Raw genomic sequence first — 8669 nt, 5'->3', positions numbered from 1 at the left:
CGCCCAACGTGGGGCTCGAACCCACGACCCTGAGATTAAGAGTCTCATGCTCTACCGACTGAGCTAGCCGGGCACCCGGAAACTAGTCTTATCATTGTACATGTTGATGGGGAGTAATGCGAAGGTGATGGGCCCTAGAATAGTTAATGACTTAGATGAGGGCACCAGGGGCGGGTCACCAGCCAAAGCTTCCTGGGCCTCACAGGAGGTTCCCCGCCACAGGTTCCACCCCCCGCCCCCGACGCTCCCTGCTGCAACAAGGGTGCTTCTAGACCAGGACTTCCCTCACCACCCAGTAGCTAGGGAACCCGGTTTGGCCCCTATGCCCACCCGGCCCACCTGACGTCGGGTGTAGGGATAAGCAACTGGGCGTAGGGGGACGGAGGGAGCGGCGCCAAGGGTGAAAACCTAGGGCGAGATGTACCACAGTTAGTTTAACGATTGACCCCTTAAGGGACCTCTGGATTATTTCCAGTTTTTTTGGCTGTTACAAGTACAACAGCTATAAACACTCGTGTACAGGTTTTTGTGTGAACATAGTCTTCATTTTTCTGAGATAAATACCCAAATTGCTGGGTCATATGGTAGTTACATGTTTAGGTGTTTTTTTTTTTTGGCTGCGTTGGGTATTCGTTACTGCGCACGGGCTTTCTCTAGTTGCGGAGAGCGGAGGCTACTCTTTGTTGCGGTGCGCGGCTTCTTACTGCGGTGGCTTCTTTTGTTGCGGAGCACAGGCTCTAGGCACGCGGGCTCAGTAGTTGTGGCGCATAGGCTTAGTTGCTCCGCGGCATGTGGGATCTTCCCGGACCAGGGTTCACACCTATGTCCCTTGCATTGGCAGGCTGATTCTTAACCACTGCGCCACCAGGGAAGCCCCACATGTGTGGTGACCCACTGTCTCCAATAAAATGTTCAATAGAAGTAGAGAGTGTCAGCATCCTTGTTGCATTTCTAACCTCAAAGAGAATGTTTTCAAGGCTTCACCACAAATATGAAATTTGCTGCAGTATTTTGTAGATAATTTGAGAAGTTATGGGTATTTCCTTCTTTGGCTAATTTACTAAGAATTTTAAAAATCATGAATGAAAGTTGGATTGTATCAGATACTTTCCCCTGAATTTATTGAATACATTTCCCAATTTTCTCATGTCAAATCAACCTTGCATTCCCTAGGATAAATTCAGCTTGGCTGTAACATATTATTCTTTTTACATCTCGTAAGATTTGGTTGGCTAATATTTTAAATTTATTTTAAGATTTTATATTTATTTTCATGAGCAAGATTATGTGCTTTTAAATGTCTTTTTCATGCTGTCCATGGTTAGTTTGTTATCAGAATAGCACTAGCCTCATAAAATGTGTTCAGAGGTTCCCTCTTCTATGCAACATTTTGTGTGTGACTAAAATTTTATTTCTTGAATGTTTGTTAGCGTGCTCCACTGATGCCATCTGGGTCAAGAATTTTCCTTGGAGGGTAATACTTGACTATTGATTCACTTTATTAGTTTTAAGATCATTTACCTTTTTATTCCAGTTTGATTCCATTAAGGCATGTTTTATAATTCAAAAAATTATATATTTTTTTCTAAATTTTTACAAAGTTGTTTAGAATATGCTTTTATTATCTTCTTAAATTATGCAATAAGTGTAAAGTCATTCCTTGATATAGGTTATGTGTGTCTTCTGTCATTATTTCTTAACCAGTTTTTGCAGAGTTTTATCAATAACATTAGCTTTTTCCAAGACCTGCCTTCCAAGATTTGTCATTAATCTCTATTGTATGCCTGTTTTCAACTTCATTACGTTCATCTCTTCATCATTTCTTCCCTTGTTCTAATTTATCTGAGTTTATTTTTTCTGTACTTTTTCTAACTTCTTGTCATTAGCTTTCAACCTGTCTTCTCTATTACACACATCTAAGGCTATCAATTTCCCTCTAACTACTGCATTATCCATGTCTTAAAGGTTTTGATATGTAGTATTTTTATCATCATTTATTTCTAAGTATTTTCTAAATCCCATTGTAATTTATTCCTTAACCTATGGAATATTTAGAAGTGTATTGCTTAATTTGTAAACATATGGGATATTTTAGGGTTTTTTTGTATTATTTTGACCTATTTTTAGTTTACCATTTTTCTCATCTTTTTAAACCAACTGTTAATACATCTATTGAGTTTTGTTTCATTTTTTGCATACTTTAATTTTAGAAAAATTTAGTCCTGTTTCATTCTTCTAAAGCATTTTACAGAGCTCCTGTTCTCAAATATATTTTCATTATTGTCTTTCATGTCTTTATACATGGTAGAGATAGTTGCGTTATAGTCTGTGTCTGATAATCTTAGCATCTGAAATCTTTCCAGTTTTATTTTCATTGTCTATTGTTCATTGGTTGTTGCTCATGGTGCCTCGTTTCCTTGATATTTTTCATTGTGAGTAGCCCATTTTCCTTGTGTGGGGAATCCTGTGAGATCTAGAATAAAAGTGTATTTCTCTACAGAAAATTGTTTACTACTTACCAGTCATGGGTCACTTTAAACTAAATTTTCTACTTGATTTCCCTCCACCCCAGTTGGTCCTCAAGTTCCCAGCATTGGATTATTCATGATCCTTGGTTCAAGGCACAAAACCTCACCATCCCAAACAAAAAGGAAGACCCTCTGCCACCCATTTCTCTGCTTCCTCCTCTCCAGCGTAACCATCCTTAAGGTTCTATGAGCGGCAAATTCTCTTGGCACCCCATGGCACTCTTCTTTCCAGCACAAGCTGAAGGCGTCGGCCAGCAAGCACTTGAGACCCCACGGTGGGGCGCGGGGGACTTTTCCTGGGCCAGTGTGCCCGGGGAAGTGGGAAAGGCTGGAGGAGTTAACCTCCCTCCCGATTTCCTCTCACTCCCGGGTACTTTGAGGAAAGGTGCCTTCCCACTGAGCAACTGTTTTGTAGGAATTTGGAGCCTGGAGCCATCCCCACCTCAGGGTTCTGCACAACAGATGTCCACCCCTGTAGAGTTCTCGAACATGTTTTGTTAGGCTTACTCACAGGTCTGAGATATTCTCTGATAGTGGTAAGGTGTGTGTTGTCCTGAATCCATTGCTTGACGTTATTGAGCTGGCAGGACAACGGGTGGAGGTGTAACCACGTGGGATAATAGCCTTAGACCAACAACACACCCACTATTGTTCTTCAGATGCTTAGATTTTGAACTTTCCCGTGATAGCAGGTCCTGGTGCTTGGTGTCTGGGCTCCTGGTGTCCACCTCTTGCGCCTCACGAAGGCAGCCCCCTGAGCTGCAGAACAGGGCAGAGGGGACACGGCTCCTGGCGGGCGCTGGGGTCCAGGGCCACGGTACTCCTCCTGACCTCAGGCAGGGAAGGAGGAGAGATGCAGCAGGCCACGCCAGGTAGAACAACTGGGTTTGGGGTGGGAGCAGGCTCGGGATGCCAGCTGCAATCGCCAGCAACCCATCACTTCTCCCCAGGCTAATGCCTTGGCCTCCTGACCGGGCAGTGTGGGCCCAGGCTTGACGTTTCAGAGGCCTCCAGCTGGTGAAGACGGGGCTCCTGATGCACAGAGGAAGGAAAGACCTCTCCAGTCTTCGGTGCCTCGAACCTGGACTGACAAAAGTAGCTTGTTGCGAGACTCGTGGAGACGCTTTGGCTACTGGTCCTCAATGTAATTTTCTAAACTACAGTGGGTGGCATTGAGTGGGGCTGAGACACGCAACTGGGGAAAAAGTAGGGCTCGTGTGGAACTTGAACGCAGAATCTGTCGCAACCTAAGCAAGAACCATACCCCTAGACCAACGAGCCACTCGACCTGCATTCTTTGGCTTTCCCCTATGACGCTGTGACACCCCGGGGGTGGGACCGACAAGGCCAATGAAGTGGCTCGAAGAAGAGATTCCAATTTCAGACCCACCGGGAAGTGTAGAGTTCCAGGACCCACGGGCAGGGAGAAAACCCAGCGCTCCCTGTGCCGACAAAGCAGGCAGCAGACCTTGCGCTCTCCCCAATGCGGTGGTCCCCGCCGCCTCTCCTCCGTGCTCGGACGACAAAGAGCCCCCGGCCAGGAAGGGCGGCAGGCCTTAAGTCCCCGCGCCGCTCTTCGGTCCCTTTGCTGGCCTCCTCTCAGCCGCGAGTGCGCTGGGGACCCGCGAGGCCAAAGCCGGAGAGGAGCTCCTGGCCGCGCGGGGCAGGCGGACTGCTCAAGAGCCGGCGGGGGCGCGCGAAGGGTCCTTGGGCCGCGATCGCCGGGATGCTCGCTTTGGAAAAAGTCGAACCCCCAAGTATTGGCACCCAGTAATTGCTCACCAAACCCCTGCGGAGTGCACGGAGGAAACGGCCACCACCGCCTCTGCCTCCCCTCGCTGCTCCCGCTTCTCCCGGCTCCGCTCCCAGCTCCCGCCAAGGTGAGATCAAAACCAAGAAAGCGAGCACGTGGAGCCTCCAACCTGAGAGGCTGACTTTGAGAGTCGCTGTGTTCTACCGACTGAATCAGCCGGCCAGCTACGGTCCTGGTCTCGGATGTCCTAGGATGGCCTGGTGGGGCGGGGGGGGGGGGGGGGCGCGGCCCCCTAGAGGGAGGCGGGTTAGCTCACCAACCAGACCCCACACCTGGGCGGGTCCCGATGCCCCTCCCAGCTCACCAAAGGGGAGGAGGAGGAGGTTCCTCCGGTCCTGTTGGGCAGCAAGAGGACGCTGCCCTCAGAACAGCAAGAGCCGAGTCCAGGAGTCGGGGGTCGGGTTCTGGGGCACGCTCTGCAGTCGATATGTCCTTCCCAGATGTTCAACCATTCCCCCACCCCTCTGGATCTGTGGCGCCATTTCTTCGCTCTCTCATCTGGGAAGCCCCGGGGCCGAGCGCAGGACCCAACACTGAAGTTCTGCCCACGGAAGCCCGGGAGTCTGTCTCTCTCTCTCTCCCTCCCTCTCCCCACCACTAAAACGCAACTTTAAGTAAGAGTAGGGCTCACCTGCGACTTGAGCAGCGACCATCCCGAGCCATAAGACGTGTACCCCTAGAGCAACCAATAATGCACTTTCCTTCGCTGTTTGCCGGAGTCATCTCCTTTGCGCGCCGATCCCACTCTCAGAGGAAGCCGTCTGCATCTCCCTGACGCCTCCACTGGTCGATCTTCCGTCCTCCGCTGAAAACGCTGAAAGGAAAAAGAAAGGGCGCTATTAGGATTTGAACTCGGGAAACGAGTAGGGCTCGTCGGGGATTTGAACCCGGGACCTCTCGCACCCAAAGCGAGAATCATACCCCTAGACCAACGAGCCACCGCATCAGCCTTTTTCTTTTCTCTCTCAGCCCTTCTACAGGTGACTTATGTAAAGCTCGCCCCGATAGCTCAGTTGTTAGCTTGCGCACCTGTGAAGCCGACTCTGTGGGTTCGCGGGTTCGCAGCCGCTGGTAGATTTCAGATCGAGGGTTAGATTATCTGCTCCAAGTGCGGCGGGAGCCAGAGGAAGACCGCGCAGCTGCGGCTCTCCGTTCTCGGGAGGCCCCTAAAACCACGGCTTTCCTATTACACATGGAGGCAGGAGACTCGCAGCCCTGTTCCAGGGTGAACAGCCCGCCCGCAAGCGGCCCCACACGGGACCAGTCGCGGGTATCTACTCCTGGGCCTCGTCAGGGAGGGAGGCAAAACAGACACTGGAACTACTGAACAGCCCTATATTCCTCTACTTGATCGACACCTGCCTGATAGACACCTGGATCAAATTCTCCCTCAGCGGAGCAGTGTCTCTGAGCGAGAGGAGGAGGAGGTTAGGTGGAATGGTTCATTGGCCCAGGGGTATGATTCTCGATTAGGTACAAAAGGGTCAAATTCCTGGAGGAGCCCAGGTTTTCACACTTTCTTGTATTTTAATTGGGGACAGTTTTCCCCGAGGAGGAACACCCTTGTCGGCCTTAAAGAGCATTGGTTCTTGCCTTGTCCTGAGAGTCTAGAAGCTGCCATGAGAGGCCCCACCCTCTACAAAGGAGCAGACAACTCCGAGGGCAGGACCCAGCCCGGATTCCTCTGGTGAGCAGGAATTTGTGTGTTTCAGCTCACTGTGCCTCCAGCAGGGCACATTTTAGTCGGGAGTGGACAGCTGGGAGCAGAAAACCAATCCATGTGGGACCGGAATCCACAATAGGCGCCAAAAACCCCGCCCAACATGGGGCTCAAACCCACGACCCTGAGATTAAGAGTCTCATGCTCTACCAACTGAGCTAGCCGGGCAACTGTGGCTGGTTGACTACGGCCAAGTTTTCAAACTTGACTGGCTGTGGACCATTCCCAAATGACTGGATGGGGCAGGTCCCGGGGTCAGCAGGGACATGGAGTCCCCTCAGGGCATTCTGTGGGTCTAGACTGCCTGGAATCCTCAGCGTCTACAGGCCAGGAGCAGCTGTGCCGGGTTGGGGGTGAGGCGCCTCACTGACCAACGGACGGACGAACGGCCAGCGGCTCAGCAGCCGCCGGAAGCCCTGCGGCGTGGACAAAATTCAGGGCTGACGCGCCCGAGCTGATCCCGGGACTCGCGGCCCTGCGGCCCGAAAATGACAGGGGGCCCACATAGATGCTGCTGCTGAATATCTAGGTTAAAGTCGCGTCTTGGCTCAGGAAGATGTCAGGGTCTGTTCCAGATCATGGACGTTTTCAGCTGCACGCATTGCCCTCAACCCCAACCCCAAAAGTTAGTCTGAGATCCTGGATGGTGCCAGTCGCTGAGTTGAATCTGGTCTTTCTCTGGGCCTTGACACCGCCTGAGGCCCGCCTGTTGAGGCCAGGGTCCCCGCACCATCCTGAGGCCAGGGGAGGTGGGTGCGCCAGCTTGAGGTGGTGCCAGGGATGTGGGAATCCAGCCTCTTCCTCAGAGCGATGGAAAGCAGGCATGACCCGTGGATTCCTCCCGCCCTTGAAATATTTTGCTGAACCCTGACTCTAAGTCCAGCTGGATCACCTGATGGGAGCAAGCCCTTAGGATCCAGAGCTAGGGGCTGCCAATCTAGGACAAGACTGTTCAGGTTCCTGCCCAAAGGGGTGGGGAGGAGTGTGAGGTGGGGAGGCAAGAGGGGCCCCGGGAACTGGGAGGGACCTCAGGGAGAAAACCTGGGCTTCCACCAGCCCAGAGTTGCCCTGCTCAGGGAGGTGGCTGGGGTGGCCTGGGGTGGCCTGGGGTGGGCAGACAGGCCGGAAACTCAGGCAGGAGTCTTGAGGCACTGTTCTAAATGCTTTACCAAAACATTAAGTAACTTAAGATCCCAACCAAATCTTTGAGACATGAGCTGCTACTATCCCCACTTTACAGATGGGTAAACTGAGGCCCTTGAGAGCCCAGGCTTGGTGGGTCCAGATCTGTGAAGTCCAGATGAGGAATAGAGAAGCCTGGTCCTGCAACCCTCCCTCAACCCTAAAAGAACTGCCCAGGATTTGTGTCCTTGACCTTCCACGCTTATGGGGAGGCGCAAGACCCCAGACCACAAGCCACTTGGCCGTGGAGATTTCCCAGTTCAGGATCTCTCCAGGAAGCACAGAATTCTCCTGAAACTGAGGTTCAGGGATAGAGTCTGTGCACGGAAGTATGGATGCATGGGTCAGGGACATGGGTCAGCCCACAGTATCCCAAAGTGAGACCTGGACAACAAGGGGAGAGGGCAGGGCTCCGGCTCCAGAAACCCCTCTCTTCACTTTCTCCTGTCTCAACCCCTTTGCTCTCCATCATAACGTAAGGCACCTAGAATCAGGGCCCACCATTCCATCCACACCACAAAAGTGTCCTGAGTGCAAGTGAAGGGCTTGTCCAGGATTTGAATCCAGGGCTTCTCACTCCTAAAGCTAGGCATATACCCCTAGAAATCCATCAAGGTCAGTTACTTCCCCTGCCTCTCTTCCTTCCTTGGGAGTGGTATTGCTCCCTGTTAGGTGGGGACTGTATTGTCCATTCTTCTGACAACCATTGGCTGAGCCAGGTCTTGAGCTGAGGCTGGGGATACACTGAGTACCAACTTGCCCACAGAACCAGTGACGGTAGGACTGTGAATGGCAACAGGGTCTCCTGGATGCTGGGAGGAATCCCTGGAGAGAAGCATCTCAGGGCTGGGGCAGGGAAGGTGGGTGCAGCAGGTGTGGGGCTGCCTGCATTTGAGAGGGGAGGGTAGAAATTGTCCCCTAAAATAAGAGAGAATCTGGCCCCTGATGCTGGGGTCAGGTTTAATTTTAAACATGTCTATTCCTTATTCCTATACTATCCTCTCTGTCACCTGGGCTCCCAGCCTCCTCTGTCCACCCGTGCAGGGGCCAGGGAGTTGCACAGGGCTCCCCAGGGGGGCCCAGCTCTCTCCTGTGGGTCTGAACAGAGCATGTCTGGAAAAGGCCAGGAGGCCACATCTTGGGGTGTCCTATGGGTGATTTTATTTTGTGGATTCCAGGTTGTTCTGGTCTCCACAATGAGATAGTAATATTTACTCATGCTGGGAGCCCAAGAGTATCTGGGTGCAGACCTCAGTTAAACCCAAAAGTCCAGAGCCATAAAAGGCAGGTCCAAGGTGTGGTACAGACCACATCCCTGAGATAAGAGCCTCAGTTCAGCAACCCACCCTGCATCCACAGTGGCAGCAGCCTTAGCGGGGTAAGGGGGTGTTTTAAGAGGAAGGCAGAGCCTGGTGCCCTGGAGGCA

The 8669-nt window shown here is 51.7% G+C and overlaps 3 non-coding genes across 3 annotated transcripts; all 3 read right to left on the bottom strand.

Moving 5' to 3' along the window:
- Positions 1-73, bottom strand: TRNAK-CUU. The gene has a single exon. It is a non-coding gene; the product is annotated as a tRNA-Lys (tRNA).
- Positions 74-5207: 5134 nt separating this feature from the next.
- TRNAP-UGG lies at positions 5208-5279 on the bottom strand. The gene has a single exon. It is a non-coding gene; the product is annotated as a tRNA-Pro (tRNA).
- Positions 5280-6156: 877 nt separating this feature from the next.
- TRNAK-CUU lies at positions 6157-6229 on the bottom strand. Its single transcript has one exon. It is a non-coding gene; the product is annotated as a tRNA-Lys (tRNA).
- Positions 6230-8669: the final 2440 nt, after the last annotated feature.

Source organism: Phocoena sinus, chromosome 15 (genome assembly GCF_008692025.1).
Source record: "Phocoena sinus isolate mPhoSin1 chromosome 15, mPhoSin1.pri, whole genome shotgun sequence".
NCBI lineage: Eukaryota > Metazoa > Chordata > Mammalia > Artiodactyla > Phocoenidae > Phocoena > Phocoena sinus.
Note: the sequence above shows the minus strand (reverse complement) of the source record. Positions and strands in the feature narration are given on the sequence as shown.